The sequence below is a fragment of the Tamandua tetradactyla genome, chromosome 6, assembly GCF_023851605.1.
Source record: "Tamandua tetradactyla isolate mTamTet1 chromosome 6, mTamTet1.pri, whole genome shotgun sequence".
Taxonomy (NCBI): Eukaryota; Metazoa; Chordata; class Mammalia; order Pilosa; family Myrmecophagidae; genus Tamandua; species Tamandua tetradactyla.
In genome coordinates this window covers 44,668,202-44,687,816 of record NC_135332.1, presented here as the reverse complement: position 1 = coordinate 44,687,816, position 19,615 = coordinate 44,668,202, and the positions used below count along the sequence as shown (strand labels likewise).

The 19,615-nt window shown below is 37.8% G+C and overlaps 1 protein-coding gene across 17 annotated transcripts in view; it reads left to right on the top strand.

Annotated features, from left to right (window-relative positions):
- The window catches only part of ACACA (acetyl-CoA carboxylase alpha), a 449,622-nt gene that overhangs the window by 139,416 nt on the left and 290,591 nt on the right, over nucleotides 1-19,615 (top strand). The window contains exon 1 of one of the 17 annotated variants that reach the window (XM_077165079.1): nucleotides 4,630-4,749. The exons of 15 other annotated variants lie outside the window; for them this stretch is intronic. The gene's annotated coding sequence lies outside the window, so the exon portion shown is untranslated. Of the gene's footprint in view, nucleotides 1-4,629; nucleotides 4,750-19,615 lie in introns of those variants that run through there. One more of the 17 variants, XM_077165078.1, reaches the window with a different exon arrangement.

Below are 19,615 nucleotides of genomic sequence, written 5' to 3'. Positions count from 1 at the left end.
GGCTTACTTCACTCAACATGATGTCTTCAGGGTTCATCTATGTTGACACATGAATCAGAACTTCATTTCCTTTTAATGCTGAATAATAATACCCCATGTATGCAGATATCATATTTTGTTTTGTTTTAACACAGTCTTAGCTTTATTTATATTTTTGTGAATATGCATGTATCACTTCTAATTGTATTTCCTATTTGCACATTTTAAAATATTTCAGTATTATAAATACTAGTGATTTGTATAACAGCAGTATAATACATAACAGTACAAATGAGATTGACTGGAATTCTACTACTGGTTTTATTTTTAAAGGGTTATAATGAAATTATGTATAATATGTAAATTTTCTGTCAAAACTGAATATGGTCTTAAGCCATTACTACTTTTACATTCCAATTTGGATTTTAATATAATCAACTTATCGATCTGAAATAAAAGCACTGCTTAATGGTTTCTGATGTATTTTGATATTTAATATGTTTCAAGTCATCTTTACAAATAATAAATTATAACTATAATAACTATCTGTTATTGGATACTTGGGTTGCTCCTCTCTTTTGGCAATTGTGAGTAATGCCACTATGAACATTGGTGTACAAATATCTGCTCTAGTCCGTTTTCAATTCTTTTGTGTATACACTTTGTAGAGGGATTGCCAGTCGTATGGTAATTATTTACTATATGTAGCTTTTTGAGAAACTGCCAAACTTTCTTCCACAGCAACTGTCCATTCTACATTCCCAATAGCAGTGAATAAGGAAGGGTTCCTATTTCTCCATATCCTTTCCAACACTTGTAGTATTCTGTATTTTTGATGGTAGCCATTCTAGTAGGTATGAAATGATATCTCATTGTGGTTTTGATTTGCATTTCCCTAATAGCTGGTGATGTTGAGCATATCTTCATGTGCTTTTTAGCTTTTTTTGTTTGTCTTTTTATTGTTGTTATAGGATTTCTCTGTATATTCTGCATATTAAACCTTTTCAGATAATGTGGTTTCCAAATATTTTTTCTCATTCAGTAGGCTGCTGTTTCACTTTCTTGACAAAGTCCTTTGAGGCACAGAAGTATTAAGTTTTGAAGAGGTCCTGTTTATCTGTTTCTTCTTTCATGGCTTGTGCTTTGGCTGTAGTCTAAGAAATTATGTCCTACCACAAGATCTTGAAAATGCTTTCCTACATTTTCTTCTAGGAGTTTTTTGATACTGCTTCTTATATTTAGATCTTTGATCCATTTTGAGTTAATTTTTATATAGGGTGTGAGATAGGGTCCTCTTTCATTCTTTCAGATATGGATATTCAATTCTCCCATTTCCTTTTGTTGAAGAAACTGTTTTGTCCCAGTTGAGTGCATTTGGTGACCTTGTCAAAAATTAATTGACCGTAGATAAGAGGGTCTATTTCTGAACTCTCAGTTTGATCCTGTTGGTCTGTATACCTACCTTTATGTCACTACCATGCTGTTTTGACCGTTGTAGCTTTGAAATACACTTTAAAATCTGAAAGTGTGAGTCTTCCAACTTTGTTCTTCTTTCTCAAGATGTTTTTGTCCATTGGGGCCCCTTGCCCTTTCACATGAATTTGATGATTGGCTTTTCCATTTCTGCAAAGTAGGTTGTTGGAATTTTGATTGGTATTGCATTGAATCTGTAAGTCAATTTGGGTAGAATTAACATCTTAACTATATTTAGTCTTCCAATTTGTGAACACAGAATATCATTCCATTTATTTAGATCTTCTTTGAGTCTTTTAGCAATATTTTGTAGTTTTCTGTGTAAAAGTCCTTTACATTCTTGGTTCAATTTATTCCTGGCTATTTTATTCTTTAGTGCTATTGTAAATGGAATTTTTTTTCTTGAATTGCTCCTCACATTTCTCTTACTGTTATATACAAATACTGATTTTTTTGTGTGTTGAACATTGTGCTGGTTTGAATCTGTGGTGGACCCCAGAAAAGCCATGTCCTTTAATCCTCATACAATATTTCTGGGTGGGAGCATTTTGATTGTTCCCATGGAGATGTAACCCACCCAGTTGTAGGTGGTAACTTTTAATTAGATGATTTCCATGAAGATGTGTCTCCACCCATTGAAGGTGGAGTTGCTTACTGGAATCCTTTAAAAAAGAAAACATTTTGGAGAGAGTCCTTTTTGTAGAGCCACAAGAAAGCTAGCAGATGTCACCATGTTTGCCATGTGCCCTTCCAGCTAAGAGAGAAACATTGAACTTCATCAACCTTCTTGAACCAAGGTGTCTTTCCCTGGATGCCTTAAAGTGGACATTTCTGTAGACTTCTTTTAATTGGGACGTTTTCTCAGGCTTAGGGCTGTAAACTAGCAACTGATTTAATTCCCCCTTTTAAAAGCCATTTCGTTTCCATTTGTAAATGGAATGGAAAAAAAATTCCATTTACAATAGCACTAAAGAATAAAATAGCCAGGAATAAATTGAACCAAGAATGTAAAGGACTTATACACAGAAAACTACAAAATATTGCTAAAAGACTCAAAGAAGACCTAAATAAATGGAATGATATTCTGTGTTCACAAATTGGTATGTTGCATTCTGGCACCTAGCAAACTAAAACTGTGCTGGTTTGAAAGGAAGTATGCCCCCTAAGAAAAGTCATGTTTTAATATAAATCCCATTTCTTAAAGGTAGAATAGTCTCTATTCAATGCTGTGTATTTGGGACTGTGATGGGATCATCTCCCTAGTTGATGAGATTTAGTTAAGAACGGTTGTTAAACTGGATTAGGGGATGACATGTCTCCACCCATCTGAGTGGGTCTTGATTAGTTTCTGAAGTCCTATAAAAGAGGAAACATGTTGGAGAGAGAGACTCAGGGAGAGCAGAGAATGCTGCAGTACCATGAAGCAGAGTCCACCAGCCAGCAACCTTTGGAGATGAAGAAGGGAAATGCCTCCCGGGGAGCTTCATGAAACCAGAAGCCAGGAGAGTAAGCTAGCAGATGACGCCGTGTCTGCCATGTGCCCTTCCAGCCGAGAGAGAAGCCCTGACTGCGTTCGCCATGTGCCTTTCCAGATGAGAGAGAAACCCTGAACTTCATCGGCCTTCTTGAACCAAGGTATCTTTCCCCGGATGCCTTTGATTGGACATTTCTATAGACTTGTTTTAATTGGGACATTTTCTCGGCCTTAGATCTGTAAACAAGCAACTCATTAAATTCCCCTTGTTAAAAGCCATTCCATTTCTGGTATATTGCATTCTGGCAGCTAGCAAACCAGAACAAAAACAAACATGTATCCAACAACTTTGCAGAACTCTTTTATTAGCTCTAGTAGCTTCATGGTAGATATTTCAGGACTTTCTCATATAACATCATATCGTCTGCAAATAGGAAAAGTTTTACTTCTTCCTTTCCAATCTGGGTATCTTTTATTTATTTTTCTTGCCTAACTGCTCTGGCTAGTACTTCCAGTACACTATTGAATAACATTGGTGACACTGGGTATCCTTGTCTTGTTCCTGAATATAGAGGGAAAGCTTTCAGTCTTTCACCATTGAGTATGATGGTAGCAGTGGGTTTTTCATATATTCCCTTATCATGTTGAGGCACTTTCATTGATCACTAGCATTTCAATCTACTAAATTTATTTTAACATTTGTTCCCTCTATTATTTACTTATTTTTAATCCATATGTTTTGTTCCTTTGCAATCTTTGCAATCTTTGGAAGTGTTTTTATCGAGAGTGGATACTGAATTTTGTCAAATGCCTTTATGCATCAGTTGAGATAGATGTTCATGTGGTTTTTACCCTTCAATTTGTTAATGTACTGTATTACATTAATTGATATTCTTGTGTTGAACCACCATTACATACCTGGGATAAAAATTACTGGATCATGGTGTATAATTCTTTTTTTTTTTTAAATTTTAGTAAACAAACACCACCAAAAATGGATATCTTAGTTAGCTTAACCATAGGCATATTTAAATAGAGTATCCATGTAATCTTTGTAAGCCTATATTTGCACAGTAAGTTTCATAGACCAATTTAAAATTCAGGTAACAAGGAAAAAAAAATCTACAAATTCAGATAGCAAAGTTCTTAAATTCTAAGTATTAAACACTAACTTAGATACATGTTGTATAATTCTTTTAATGTGCTGCTGTATTCAATTTGCAGGTATTTTGTTGAGGATTTTTTTGTGTCTATATTCATTAGAGAAATTGGTCTGTAATTTTCCTTTCTGTAGTATCTATATCTGACTTTGTTATTAGGTTGATGCTGGCCTAATAGAATGAGTTAGGTAGTGTTCCCTCCCCTTCAATTAAAAAAAATTTTTTTTTAAATTTATGATACATAACCACATACAAACAAACATTTTTACCATATGATCATTCCGTTCTTGTTATATAATCAATAACTCACAATATCATCACAAGTTGTATATTCGTCGTCATGATCATTTCTTAGAACATTTGCATCAATTCAGAAAAAGAAATAAAAAGAAAACAGAAAAAAAAATCATGCATACCATACCCATTACCCCTCCCTTTCATTGATCACTAGCATTTCAATCTACTAAATTTATTTTAACATTTGTTCCCTCTATTATTTACTTATTTTTAACCCATATGTTTTACTCATCTGTCCATAAGGTAGATAATAGAAGCATCAGACAAAAGGTTTTCACAATCACACAGCCACATTGCCAAAGCTATATCATTGATGCAATCATCTTCAAGAAACGTGGCTACCGGAACACAGCTCTACATTTTCAGGTAATTCCCTCCAGCCTCTCCATTACGCCTTAACTAAATAGGTAATATCTATTTAATGTGTGAGAATAACCTCCAGGATAAACCTCTCGACTCTGTTTGGAATCTGTCAGCCATTGACACTTTATTTTGTCTCATTTCTCTCTTCTCCCTTTTGGTCAAGAAGGTTTTCTCAATCCCTTGATGCTGAGTTCCAGCTCATTCTAGGATTTCTGTCCCATGTTGCCAGGAAGGTCCACACCCCTGCCTCCCCTTCAATTTTTTGGAAGAGTTTGAGCAGGATTCATATTAATACATCTTGGAATAATTGGTAGAATTCACTTGTGAAGCCATCTGTTCCTGGGCTTTTCTTTGCTGGAATATTTTTGATGACCATCTTAATCTCTGCTGATTAGTTTTTTTGAGGTTTTTGTGTCTTCTCAAGTCACTGTAGGCTGTTCATGTGTTTCTAAGAAATTGTTCTTTCATCAGTTTTTCAGTTTGTTGGCATACAGTTTGTTCATGTTATCTTCTTTTGATCTTTTTTTCCTGTGGGGTCAGAAGTAATGTCCCCCCTCTCATTTGTGACTTTATTTATTTGCATCTTCTTTCTTTTGTTTTTGTCAATCTAGCTAAGCGTTTCTCAGTTTTATTAATCTTTTCAAAGAACCAACTTTTGATTTTGCTAATGCTCTCTATTGTTTTTTTTAGTTTCTATTTCATTTATTTCTGCTCTATGTTATTTCTTTCCTTTTGCTTGCTTTGGGTTTTATTTGCTGTTCTCTTTCTACTTCCTCCAAGTATGCAGTTATGTCTTTGAGTTTAGCTTTCTTCTTTTTTAATGTGGACATTTAGGACTATAAATTTCCCTTTCAGCACTGCCTTCCTTGCATCCCATAAGTTTTGCTATGTTCTGTTCCTGTTTTCATTCATCTTGAGAGGTTTACTGATTCCTCTTGTAATTTCTTCTTTTACCCACTGATTGTTTAAGAGTGTGTTTTTTTTTTTTTTTTTTTTTTTTTTTAAAGGAAAGACAGAGAGAAGGAAGGAAGGATAGAAGGAAGGAAGGAAGGAGGAAAGGGAAACATTTTCTTGTTTTATTGTATTCTGTTTCTCCGTTTTTGTTACATGGGGTGGGGCCGGGAATCGAACCGAGGTCCTCCGGCATAGCAGGCAAGCACTTTGCCCGCTGAGCCACCGCGGCCCGCCCAAGAGTGTGTTTTTTAACCTACATATATTTATGAATTTTCCAGTTTTCCAGCTGTTACATTCAACTTCATTCTGTTATGATCAGAGAAAGTGCTTCCTATAATTTCAGTCTTTTTACATTTATTGAGTCCTGTTTTGCGGCTCAACATGTGATCTACCCTGAAGAATGATCCATTACCCCTTGAGAAGAATGTATATCCTGCTGTTTTGGGGTTCATTGTTCTATACATGTCTATTAGGTCTAGTTCATTTATCATATTATTCAAGTTCTCTTTCCTTTTTGATCTTCTGTTTAGATGTTATATCTATTAATGAGATTGGTGTGTTGAAGCTTCCAATTATCGTTGTGATGTTTATTTCTCCCTTCAATGTGTCTGTCGTGTGTTTTGGGACACCCTGGTTAGGTGCATAAATAATTATAATTGTTATTTGTTCTTGGTGGATTGCCCCCCCCCCCCTTTTTGCCCCCTTTTTTTTTTTTTTTTTATTTTTTTTATTTTTTTATTTTTTTATTAACGGAAAGAAAAAAAAAGAAATTAACACAACATTTAGAAATCATACCATTCTACATATGCACTCAGTAATTCTTAACATCATCACATAGATGCATGATCATTGTTTCTTAGTACATTTGCATCGGTTTAGAGGAACTAGCAACACAACAGAAAAAGATATAAAATGTTAATATAAAGAAAAGAAATAAAAGTAGTAGTAATAGTAAAAAACAACAACAACAAACAAACCAACAAGCAAACAAAAACAAAAAAAACCCTATAGCTCAGATGCAGCTTCATTCAGTATTTTAACATGATTACTTTACAATTAGGTATTATTGTGCTGTCCATTTTTGAGTTTTTGTATCTAGTCCTGTTGCACAGTCTGTATCCCTTCAGCTTCAATTACCCATTGTCTTACCCTGTTTCTAACTCCTGCTGAACTCTGTTACCAATGACATATTTCAAGTTTATTCTCGAATGTCCGTTCACAACAGTGGGACCATACAGTATTTGTCCTTTAGTTTTTGGCTGGATTCACTCAGCATAATATTCTCTAGGTCCATCCATGTTATTACATGGTTCATAAGTTTATCTTGTCTTAAAGCTGCATAATATTCCATCGTATGTATATACCACAGTTTGTTTAGCCACTCTTCTGTTGATGGAGATTTTGGCTGTTTCCATCTCTTTGCAATTGTAAATAACGCTGCTATAAACATTGGTGTGCAAATGTCCGTTTGTGTCTTTGCCCTTAAGTCCTTTGAGTAGATACCTAGCAATGGTATTGCTGGGTCGTATGGCAATTCTATATTCAGCTTTTTGAGGAACCGCCAAACTGCCTTCCACAGTGGTTGCACCCTTTGACATTCCCACCAACAGTGAATAAGTGTGCCTCTTTCTCCGCATCCTCTCCAGCACTTGTCATTTTCTGTTTTGTTGATAATGGCCATTCTGGTGGGTGTGAGATGATATCTCATTGTGGTTTTGATTTGCATTTCTCTAATGGCCAGGGACATTGAGCATCTCTTCATGTGCCTCTTGGCCATCCGTATTTCTTCTTCTGGTAGGTGTCTGTTTAAGTCTTTTTCCCATTTTGTAATTGGGTTGGCTGTCTTTTTGTTGTTGAGTTGAATAATCTCTTTATAAATTCTGGATACTAGACCTTTATCTGATATGTCATTTCCAAATATTGTCTCCCATTGTGTAGGCTGTCTTTCTACTTTCTTGATGAAGTTCTCTGATGCACAAAAGTGTTTAATTTTGAGGAGCTCCCATTTATTTATTTCCTTCTTCAGTGTTCTTGCTTTAGGTTTAAGGTCCATAAAACCACCTCCAGTTGTAAGATCCATAAGATATCTCCCAACATTTTCCTCTAACTGTTTTATGGTCTTAGACCTAATGTTTAGATCTTTGATCCATTTTGAGTTAACTTTTGTATAGGGTGTGAGAGATGGGTCTTCTTTCATTCTTTTGCATATGGATATCCAGTTCTCTAGGCACCATTTATTGAAGAGACTGTTCTGTCCCAGGTGAGTTGGCTTGACTGCCTTATCAAAGATCAAATGTCCATAGATGAGAGGGTCTATATCTGAGCACTCTATTCGATTCCATTGGTCGATATATCTATCTTTATGCCAATACCATGCTGTTTTGACCACTGTGGCTTCATAATATGCCTTAAAGTCAGGCAGCGCGAGACCTCCAGCTTCGTTTTTTTTCCTCAAGATGTTTTTAGCAATTCGGGGTACCCTGCCCTTCCAGATAAATTTGCTTATTGGTTTTTCTACTTCTGAAAAATAAGTTGTTGGGATTTTGATTGGTATTGCATTGAATCTGTAAATCAATTTAGGTAGGATTGACATCTTAACTATATTTAGTCTTCCAATCCATGAACACGGTATGCCCTTCCATCTATTTAGGTCTTCTGTGATTTCTTTTAACAGTTTTTTGTAGTTTTCTTTATATAGGTTTTTTGTCTCTTTGGTTAAATTTATTCCTAGGTATTTTATTCTTTTAGTTGCGATTGTAAATGGGATTCGTTTCTTGATTTCTGCCTCAGCTTGTTCATTACTAGTGTATAGAAAAGCTAAAGATTTTTGAATGTTGATCTTGTAGCCTGCTACTTTGCTGTACTCATTTATTAGCTCTAGTAATTTTGTTGTGGATTTTTCTGGGTTTTCTACATATAGTATCATATCGTCTGCAAACAGTGATAGTTTTACTTCTTCCTTTCCAATTTTGATGCCTTGTATTTCTTTTTCTTGCCTAATTGCTCTGGCTAGAACTTCCAACACAATGTTGAATAATAGTGGTGATAGTGGACATCCTTGTCTTGTTCCTGATCTTAGGGGGAAAGTTTTCAATTTTTCCCCATTGAGGGTGATATTAGCTGTGGGTTTTTCATATATTCCCTCTATCATTTTAAGGAAGTTCCCTTGTATTCCTATCTTTTGAAGTGTTTTCAGCAGGAAAGGATGTTGAATCTTGTCAAATGCCTTCTCTGCATCAATTGAGATGATCATGTGATTTTTCTGCTTTGATTTGTTGATATGGTGTATTACATTAATTGATTTTCTTATGTTGAACCATCCTTGCATACCTGGGATGAATCCTACTTGGTCATGATGTATAATTCTTTTAATGTGTTGTTGGATACGATTTGCTAGAATTTTATTGAGGATTTTTGCATCTGTATTCATTAGAGAGATTGGTCTGTAGTTTTCTTTTTTTGTAATATCTTTGCCTGGTTTTGGTATGAGGGTGATGTTGGCTTCATAGAATGAATTAGGTAGTTTTCCCTCCACTTCGATTATGTTGAAGAGTTTGAGGAGAGTAGGTACTAATTCTTTCTGGAATGTTTGATAGAATTCACATGTGAAGCCATCTGGTCCTGGACTTTTCTTTTTAGGGAGCTTTTGAATAACTAATTCAATCTCTTTACTTGTGATTGGTTTGTTGAGGTCGTCTATTTCTTCTTGAGTCAAAGTTGGTTGTTCATGTCTTTCCAGGAACCTGTCCATTTCTTCTAAATTGTTGTATTTATTAGCGTAAAGTTGTTCATAGTATCCTGTTATTACCTCCTTTATTTCTGTGAGGTCAGTAGTTATGTCTCCTCTTTCATTTCTAATCTTATTTATTTGCATCCTCTCTCTTCTTCTTTTTGTCAATCTTGCTAAAGGCCCATCAATCTTGTTGATTTTCTCATAGAACCAACTTCTGGTCTTATTGATTTTCTCTATTGTTTTCATGTTTTCAATTTCATTTATTTCTGCTCTAATCTTTGTTATTTCTTTCCTTTTGCTTGCTTTGGGATTAGTTTGCTGTTCTTTCTCCAGTTCTTCCAAGTGGACAGTTAATTCCTGCATTTTTGCCTTTTCTTCTTTTCTGATAAAGGCATTTAGGGCAATAAATTTCCCTCTTAGCACTGCCTTTGCTGCGTCCCATAAGTTTTGATATGTTGTGTCTTCATTTTCATTTGCCTCTAGGTATTTACTAATTTCTCTTGCAATTTCTTCTTTGACCCACTTGTTGTTTAAGAGTGTGTTGTTGAGCCTCCATGTATTTATGAATTTTCTGGCACTCCGCCTATTATTGATTTCCAACTTCATTCCTTTATGATCCGAGAAAGTGTTGTGTATGATTTCAATATTTTTAAATTTGTTAAGACTTGCTTTGTGACCCAGCATATGGTCTATCTTTGAGAATGATCCATGAGCACTTGAAAAAAAGGTGTATCCTGCTGTTGTGGGATGTAATGTCCTATAAATGTCTGTTAAGTCAAGTTCATTTATAGTAATATTCAGGTTCTCTATTTCTTTATTGATCCTCTGTGTAGATGTTCTGTCCATTGATGAGAGTGGTGAATTGAAGTCTCCAACTATTATGGTATATGTGTCTATTTCCCTTTTCAGTGTTTGCAGTGTATTCCTCACGTATTTTGGGGCATTCTGGTTCGGTGCGTAAATATTTATGATTGTTATGTCTTCTTGTTTAATTGTTCCTTTTATTAATATATAGTGTCCTTCTTTGTCTCTTTTAACTGTTTTACATTTGAAGTCTAATTTGTTGGATATTAGTATAGCCACTCCTGCTCTTTTCTGGTTGTTGTTTGCATGAAATATCTTTTCCCAACCTTTCACTTTCAACCTATATTTATCTTTGGGTCTAAGATGTGTTTCCTGTAGACAGCATATAGAAGGATCCTGTTTTTTAATCCATTCTGCCAGTCTATGTCTTTTAATTGGGGAATTCAGTCCATTGACATTTAGAGTTATTACTGTTTGGATAATATTTTCCTCTACCATTTTGACTTTTGTATTATATATATCATATCTGACTTTCCTTCTTTCTACACTTTTCTCCATGTCTCTCTCTTCTGTCTTTTTGTATCTGACTCTAGTGCTTCCTTTAGTATTTCTTGCAGAGCTGGTCTCTTGGTCACAAATTCTCTTAGTGACTTTTTGTCTGAGAATGTTTTAATTTCTCCCTCATTTTTGAAGGACAATTTTGCTGGATATAGGAGTCTTGGCTGGCAGTTTTTCTCTTTTAGTAACTTAAATATATCATCCCACTGTCTTCTAGCTTCCATGGTTTCTGCTGAGAAATCTACACATAGTCTTATTGGGTTTCCCTTGTATGTGACGGATTGTTTTTCTCTCGCTGCCTTCAAGATCTTCTCTTTCTCTTTGACCTCTGACATTCTAACTAGTAAGTGTCTTGGGGAATGCCTATTTGTGTCTAATCTCTTTGGGGTGCGCTGCACTTCTTGGATCTGTAATTTTAGGTCTTTCATAAGAGTTGGGAAATTTTCAGTGATAATTTCTTCCATTAGTTTTTCTCCTCCTTTTCCCTTCTCTTCTCCTTCTGGGATACCCACTACACGTATATTTGTACGGTTCACATTGTCCTTGAGTTCCCTGATACCTTGTTCAAATTTTTCCATTCTTTTCCGGATAGTTTCTGTTTCTTTTTGGAATTCAGATGTTTCATCCTCCAAATCACTAATTCTATCTTCTGTTTCTTTAAATCTGTCATTGTAGGTATCCATTGTTTTTTCCATCTTTTCTACTTTATCTTTCACTTCCATAAGTTCTGTGATTTGGTTTTTCAGTTTTTCTATTTCTTCTTTATGTTCAGCCCATGTCTTCTTCATGTCCTCCCTCAATTTATCGATTTCGTTTTTGAAGAGGTTTTCCATTTCTGTTTGTATATTCAGCATTAGTTGTTTCAGCTCCTGTATCTCATTTGAACTATTGGTTTCTTCGTTTGACTGGGCCATATGTTCAATTTTCTGAGCGTGATCCGTTATCTTCTGCTGGCTTCTGGGCATTTAGTCAGATTTCCCCGGGTGTTCGACCCCACAGGTTGAAAGATTTTTCTGTGCAATCTCTTGGTTCTGTTTTTCTTATCCTGCCCAGTAGGTGGCGCTCGTGGCACACGTTTGTCTGTGGGTTCCACCAGTGAAAGTTGCTGTAGGTCCTTTAACTCTGGAAAATTCTCGCCGTAGGGGAGGTTCGGCAGCCGAAGCGTCTTGGAAGAATGCCAGCCGGCCTGGGGTTCTGAATGTGGGGAGGGTCGCCGGCTGTCGCAGCACAGGAGAGCGTCCGGCCAAATTAGCTAGTCGGCCCGGGGCACCAAGCGTGGCGGGAGGGCGCCAGCTGTCGCAGCCCGGGAGAGTGCACTGTTCCCAGCCGACGGGGGAGTCACGTGTTTGGAAGGGATCCCCCGGTCACTGTTCTCCGCAGTCTGGGGATTTCCGACCCAACTATCTCAGTTGTTCCGGGGGGCCTCGTGTGGTGGGGGCACCAGCCGCCGCGGCCTAAGGGGACCGCCTGTCCAATTCTACCAGCTGGCCTGGGAAGGTGGAAGGGAGGGACTCCGGTCGCTTGCCGTCCCACCCAGGAAAGCCCGTGCCCCTTGGTGATCTCACCGGAGCTGGTTCTCCCAGATAGTCAGCCGTTCCAGGATGGGGTACGCTGTCCCTTTGATCTCCCTCGTGGCTCCGGGAGCTGCTCTGTATTATCTCCACTCCCCCTGTAGTTGTTCTGGAGGAGGAAAGGTAAGGGCGGCAAGGCTGTCGAGGCTGGTGGCGGAGGAGCACGGTGAAGGCGGGGGAAGAGGGCACCGTGGTGGTTGGAGAGCAGCCGGAGCAGGAGGGGGAGGAGGGGGGGGAAGGAGGTCGGGCGGCTCGGCTGCTGCAGGGCGTGGGCGCCGCGCGGCGGGCCGGCGGAGAAAGAGAGGCGGGGAAGGGGGTCGGGCGGCTCGGCTGCTGCGGGGCGTGGGCGCCGCGCGGCGGGCCGGCGGAGAAAGAGAGGCGGGGAAGGAGGTCGGGCGGCTCGGCTGCTGCGGGGCGTGGGCGCCGTCCGGCGGGCCCCCCCTTTTTTTTTTTAATGTTATGTCCTTCTTTCTCTTTTTTTGACAGTTTTGTATTTTAAAGTCTATTTTGTCTGATGTAAGTATAGCTTCCCCGGCTCTTTTTTGGTCACTGTTTGTGTGGAATATCTTTTTTCTAACCGTTCACTTTCAGTTTGTGTCCTTGGGTCTATGGTGAGTCTCTTGTAGACAGCTTCTTTTTTTTTTTTTTTAAATATTTGTATTGAGATATCGTCACAAACATACAGTTCATTCAAAGTATACAATCAGTGGCTTCCAATATCATCACATAGTTATGTATTCATCACCATGATCATTTTTAGAACATTTGCATCACTCCAGAAAAAGAAATAAAAAGAAAAAAATCCATTATCCCATACTCTTTACCCCTCCCTGTCCAACCACTAGTATTGCAATCTACCCAAATTTTTTGCCCCTCACTCCCACCCCCATTATTTATTTATTTATTTTGCCCTTATTTTTTTTACTCATCTGCTCATACCCTGGATAAAGGAAGCATCAGCCACTAGGTTTTCACATCCACACAGTCACATTATAAAAGCTATGTAGTTATACTATCATTTTCAATAAACAAGGCTACTGGAATACAGTTCAGCAGTTTTGGAAACTTCACTCTAGCCACTCCAACATACCACAAACTAAAAAGGGATATCTAAATTATGCATAAGAATAACCTCTGGAATAACCTCTCAACTCTGTTTGAAATCTCTTAGCCACTGAAACTTTATTTTGTCTCATTTCTCTCTTCCCCCTTTTGGTCAAGAAGGCTTTCTCAATCCCATGATGCCAGGTCCCAACTCATCCTTGGAAATTATTTCCCACTCTGCCGGGGAGATTTACACCCCTGGGAGTCATGCCCCACGTAGTGAGGAGGGCAGTGAATTTACCTGCCGAGTTGGGTTAGAGAGAGAAGCCACATCTTAGCAACAAAAGAGGTTCTCTGGGGTGACTGTTGGCATAATTATAAGTAGGCTTATATTATTCTCTGCAGGAGTAAGTTTCATAGGGGCAAGCACCAACATCAAGGGCTCAGCCTATTGAATTTGTTCTCCCGACTGCTTGTGGAGAATATCAGGAATTCCCCAGATGGGGAAATTGAATATTTCCTCCTTTCTCCTGAGTCCTCCAAGAGGATTTTCAAATACCTTTTATTCTCTGCCTAAATTACTCAGGGGTATATCAGGGCATCATATTAGCCTGTACAAACCACCAGGATCTCATGCCCTATTCAAGATTCCATGTAATTATGGTGTTTGAATAAACTGACCATGCAACTTAAATTGGATAATGTGCTACCCAAAATATAAATTTTGTACCAAATAAACATCTGTTCCATGGTGTCACACAGAAGTTGAAGTTATAAAATACAGACCATATCATCCTTTACCCTGTGTTTTGATTTACCTTAGTCCTATCCAGATCAGCTTCATTCGTATCTCTATGAATGAAGTGTGATCACTTTTTCAACTCTTTTACTAGTTCCTGTATGGTATGGGGTAATGTTGACTTTCGTAGCTTCTGAGCTTCAACTCTGATGTTGATAACATATTGAGGGATCATTTTTTCTTTTTCATCAGGAAGGTCCACACCCCAGAGAGTCATGTCCCATGTAGAGAGAGGGAGGGCAGTGAGTTTGCTTGTTTGTTGGCTGAGAGAGAGAGGCCACATCTGAGCAACAAAAGAGATTCTCTTGGGGGTGACTCTTAGGCCTAATTTTAAGTAGGCTTGACCCCTCCTTTCTGGGGTTAAGTTTCATATGAACAAACACCAAGATTGGGGGCTCAGCCTATTGCTTTGGGTGTCTGCACTGCTTGTGAGAATATCAAGAATTCAACTTGGGAAAGTTGAATTGTCCCACTTTCTCACCATTATCTGAAGGGGACTTTGCAAATACTTTTTTATTCACTGTTCAAATCACTCTAGGATTTATCAGGGCATTACTCTGGACAAACCAAAAAATCTCATGCCCTACTGAAGGTTCCATGTACTTGTGGTGTTCAATTAAGCTGTCCACATAAATTATATTAGGAAATGCAGTAGTCAAAATATAAATTTTATACCAAATAAACATTTTTTGCTTTAGTCTCACACATAAGTTAAAATTTTTAAATATTAATTACTATCTATTTTCAACACCCTGCAGTAATGACATTCCTATGTTCTTCCTCATGTAAAAACATTTTTTAAATTTGTGCGTGTAGTCGCTATCATTATACACTCTAGGCATTCCTCAATTTTACCATCTCAGTCTTTATCATCTATCTTTCTGATTTCATTTGTCCCCCAGCCCTCCTCCCTCTGTCATTCTCACATTCAGCTTCATTCAGAGAAACACTACAGATTTTTGAATGTTGATCTTGTAACCTGCCACTTTGCTGTACTCATTTATTACTCTTGTAGTTTTGCTGTGGATTTTGGGGGGTTTTTGACATAGTATCATATCATCTGCAAACAGTGAGTGTTTTACTTCTTCCTTTCCAATTTTGATGCCTTGTATTTCTTTTTCTTGTCTAATTGCTCTGACTAGAACTTCCAAAACAATGTTGAATAACAATGGTGATACTGGACATCCTTGTCTTTTTCCTGATCTTAGTGGGAAAGTTTTCAGATTTTCCCCATTGAAGATGATATTAGTTGTGGGTTTTTCATATATTCTCTTTATCGTGTTGAGGAAGTTCCCTTCTATTCCTATTCTTTGAAGTGTTTTCAACAAGAAAGGATGTTGAATTTTGTCAGATGACTTTTCTGCATCAATCGAGATGATCATGTGGCTTTTCTGCTTTGATTTGTTGATTTGGTATATTACATTAATTGATTTTCTTATGTTGAACCATCTTGCATGCCCGGGATGATCCTACTTGGTCATGGTGTATAATTCTTTTAATATGCTTCTGGATTCGATTTGTAAGAATTTTGTTTTGGATTTTTGCATCTGTATTCCTAAGAGAGATTGGTCTATAGTTTTCTTTTTTTGTAATATCTTTGTCTGGCTTTGGTATGGGGGTGATGTTTGCTTCGTAGAATGAGTTCGGTAGCTTTCCCTCCTCTTCAATTTTTTTTGAAGAGTTTAAGCAGGATTGGTACTAATTCTTTCTTGAATGTTTGGTAGAATTCACATGTGAAGCCATCTAGTCCTGAACTTTTCTTTTTGGGGAGCTTCTTAATGACTGATTCATTTTCTTTACTTGTGATTCGTTTGTTGAGATCATCTCTTTCTTCTCAAGTCAGTGTTGGTTGATTCATGCCGTTTTAGGATGTTGTCCATTTCATCTGCATTGTTGGGTTTATTAGCATAAAGTTGTTCATTGTGTCCTCTCATTAGTTTCTCTTTTTCTGCAGGGTCAGTGGTTATTCCCCTCTTCCATTTCTGATTTTATTTATTTGCATCCTCTTTCTTTTTCTTTTTGTCAACCTAGCTAAGGGTCCATCAATCTTACTGATTTTCTCATAGAACCAACTTCTCATTTTGTTGATTTCCTTGATTGTTTTCATGTTCTCAATTTCATTTATTTCTGCTCTAATCTTCATAATTTCTTTCCTTTTGCTTGCTTTGGGGTTAGTTTGCTATTCTTTCTCTAGTTCTTACAAGTGGACAATTAGTTCCTCAGGTTTTGCTCTTTCTTCTTTTTTTCTTCTCTTTCTTCTTTTTTTCTTTCTTCCTTCGCTGCGTTCCATAAATTTTGATATGTCGTGTTTTCATTTTCATTTGCCTAGAGATATTTACTGATTTCTCTTGTAATTTCTTCCTTGACCCACTGGTTGTTTAAGAGTGTGTTGTTGAGCCTCCATATATTTGTGAATTTTCTGGCACTGTGCCTATAATTGATTTCCAACGTCATTCCGTTATGATCTAAGAAAGTGTTTTGTATGATTTTGATGTTTTTAAATTTATTGAGACTTGCTTTGTGAGCCAGCATATGGTCTATCCTTGAGAATGATCCATGAGTGCTTCTCATGAGAAAAAGGTGTATCCTGCTGGTGTGGGGTGTAATATTCTATATGTGTCTCTTAAGTCTTAAGTCATTAATTGTATTATTCAGATTCTCTGTTTCTTTATTGATCCTCTGTCTAGATGTTCCGTCCTTTGATGAGAGTGGGGAATTTGAAGTCTCCAACTATTATGACAGATGTGTCTATTTCTCTTTTCTGTGTTTGCTTCATGTACTTTGGAGCATTCTGCCTTGGTGCATAAATATTTATGATTGTTATGTCTTGGTGAATTGTTCCTTTTATTAATACATAGTGTCCTTCTTTATCCCTTTTAACTGTTTTACATTTGAAATCTAATTTGTTGGATATTAGTATAGCTGCTCCTGCTCTTTTCTGATTGTTATTTGCATGAAGTATCTTTTCCCAGCCTTTCATTTTCAACCTATGTTTATCCTTGGGTCTAAGATGGGTTTCTTGTAGACACCATATAGATGGGTCCTGTTTTTTAATCCATTTTGCCAGTCTATGTCTTTTGATTGGGGAGTTTAATCTATTAACATTTAGTGTTATCACTGTATGGGCAGTACTTTCTTCTACCATTTTGCCTTTTGGATTTTATATGTCATATCTAATAATTTTCCTTCTTTTTACCTTTACTGATAGTCTTCATTTCTGAACTCTTCTCCACACCTCTCTCTCCTTTATTTTCCTATCTGTCTCTAGTGTTCCCTTTAGTATTTCTTACAGAGCCAGTCTCTTGGTCACAGATTCTTTTAGTGATTTTTTGTCTGAAAATGTTTTAATTTCTCCCTCATTTTTGAAGGACAGTTTTGCTGGATATAGAATTCTTGGTTGGCAGTTTTTCTCTTTTAATATCTTAAATATATCCATACCACCATATTCTTAACCTCCATGGTTTCTGCTGAGAAATCTAGTGTTATTGGGCTTCCCTTGTGTGTGATGGATTGCTTTTCTCTTGCTGCTTTCAAGATTCTCTCTTGCGTCTGACATTCTGATTAATAAGTGTCTTGGAGTACGTCTATTTGGATCAGTCCTATTTGGGGTACTCTGCACTTCTTGGATCTGTAATTTTAAGTCTTTCATAAGAGTTGGGAAATTTTCAGTGATAATTTCCTCCAGTAATTGTTCTCCTCCTTTTCCCTTCTCTTCTCCTTCTGGGACACCCACAACATGTACATTTGTGTGTTTCATTCTGTCATTCAATTCCCTGAGTCCCTGCTCATATTTTTCCCTATATTTTCTTTTGCTTGTCAGATTTTAGGTGTTCCATTCTCCAGTTCACTAATCCTATCTTCTGCCTCTCAAAATCTAACATTGTAGGTTTCCATTGTTTTTTTCATCTCTTCTGCTGTGCCTTTCATTCCCATAAATTCTGTGATTTGTTTTTCAGACTTTCAATTTCTTCTTTTTGTTCACCTCTTGCCTTCTTTATATACTCCCTCAATTCACTGATTTGTTTTTTGATGAGGTTTTCCATGTCTCTTCGAACATTCTGAATTAATTGTTTCAACTCCTGTATCGCATTTGAATTGTTGGTTTGTTCCTTTGACTGGGCCATATCTTCAGTTTTCCTAGTATGATTTATTATTTTTTTTTTGGCTGGTGTCTAGGCATTTAATTACCTTAATTAGTTTATTCTGGAGATTGTTATCACTTTTTACATAGGATTTTTTGCTGGATGACTTTGTTATTTGTCTGTTCTTTGATAGTCAGTTCAGCTTATTCTGGACCTCTAGTTTAGGTTTTGTTTAACAGATCAGAATTTTTCAGTTGTTTTCTTGTTTCTTGCCCTGCCTGTATGGTGCCTTTTTTTTTAACCTCCCTTAGGAGGGTCTACTTATTATAGACCCCAGCCAGATTTTCCCAGAAGAAACTGGCCTCCTATCAGGAGGAAAGAGTCTCCTGCATCAGTTTTCACTAAGAGTGAGACCCAGCAGATTAAAACACTTTCCTATGAAACCTCTGGGCTCTCTGTTTTTTCCTATCATGCCCTGTATGTGGTGATTGTCTGCCTGCAGGTCCCACCAGCATAAGGTGATGTGGTACCTTTAACTTCTGCAGACTCTCCCTGCTGGGGGTGTGATGGAGACAGAGGAGAGGTTCTAGGATGGCTTTAATCACTTCACTTTTCCAGACCCTGGGGTCTGAACTCCTTGATGGAGGGATTCCACCTGAGCTGGGCCCCACCCCTCTCCTGGGGAGAACACAGGTTCCAGACAAACACTCATATAAGCTTAATTCTGCCTATGCCTGGGGCAGTGAAGCCCGAGAATCCTTGCGCCTGTATCCAAAGAGCAGTCAAGCCGTAGAAACACAGCCACTGAAATGAAAGAGAAAAATCCTTTTCAGAGTAGGACCCCTGTTCCTCAGATTTGCCAATGAAGAGCTTAAGTTGGTACGTTGCTCTGTGTAGCTCCAGGTCCTATGTGCCAGGAGGTTCAGCTGAGCTGGGGGCCTATTTTTAGTAGTCAAAATTTGTTAATTAATTCCACAATTGGAGTTTGGTTGCGCACAGCCCCTGCTGCTGGTAAACTCTCTTTCCTTTCCCCTCTAGGAAGCAGCCCATGGGGGAGGGGAGCCAGCCACTGTGGCTTGGGGAACTCACAGTTCTGGGTGGGCTAGCAGCTGGTCCAGCTGGTCCAGACTGGTTTACACTGTGTATGCGGTCACTGACGTGGCCCCAGCAGTTGTTCTGTACTGTTCCTGGCTATTTATTAGCTGCTCTGGAGCACAAACTAAATCCCACACCTTGCTAAGCCGACATCTTGGCCCCAATTGAGAGTGAGGGATCACATTTTTTATCCATTCTACCAATCTGTGTTTTTTGACTGGTAAATTTA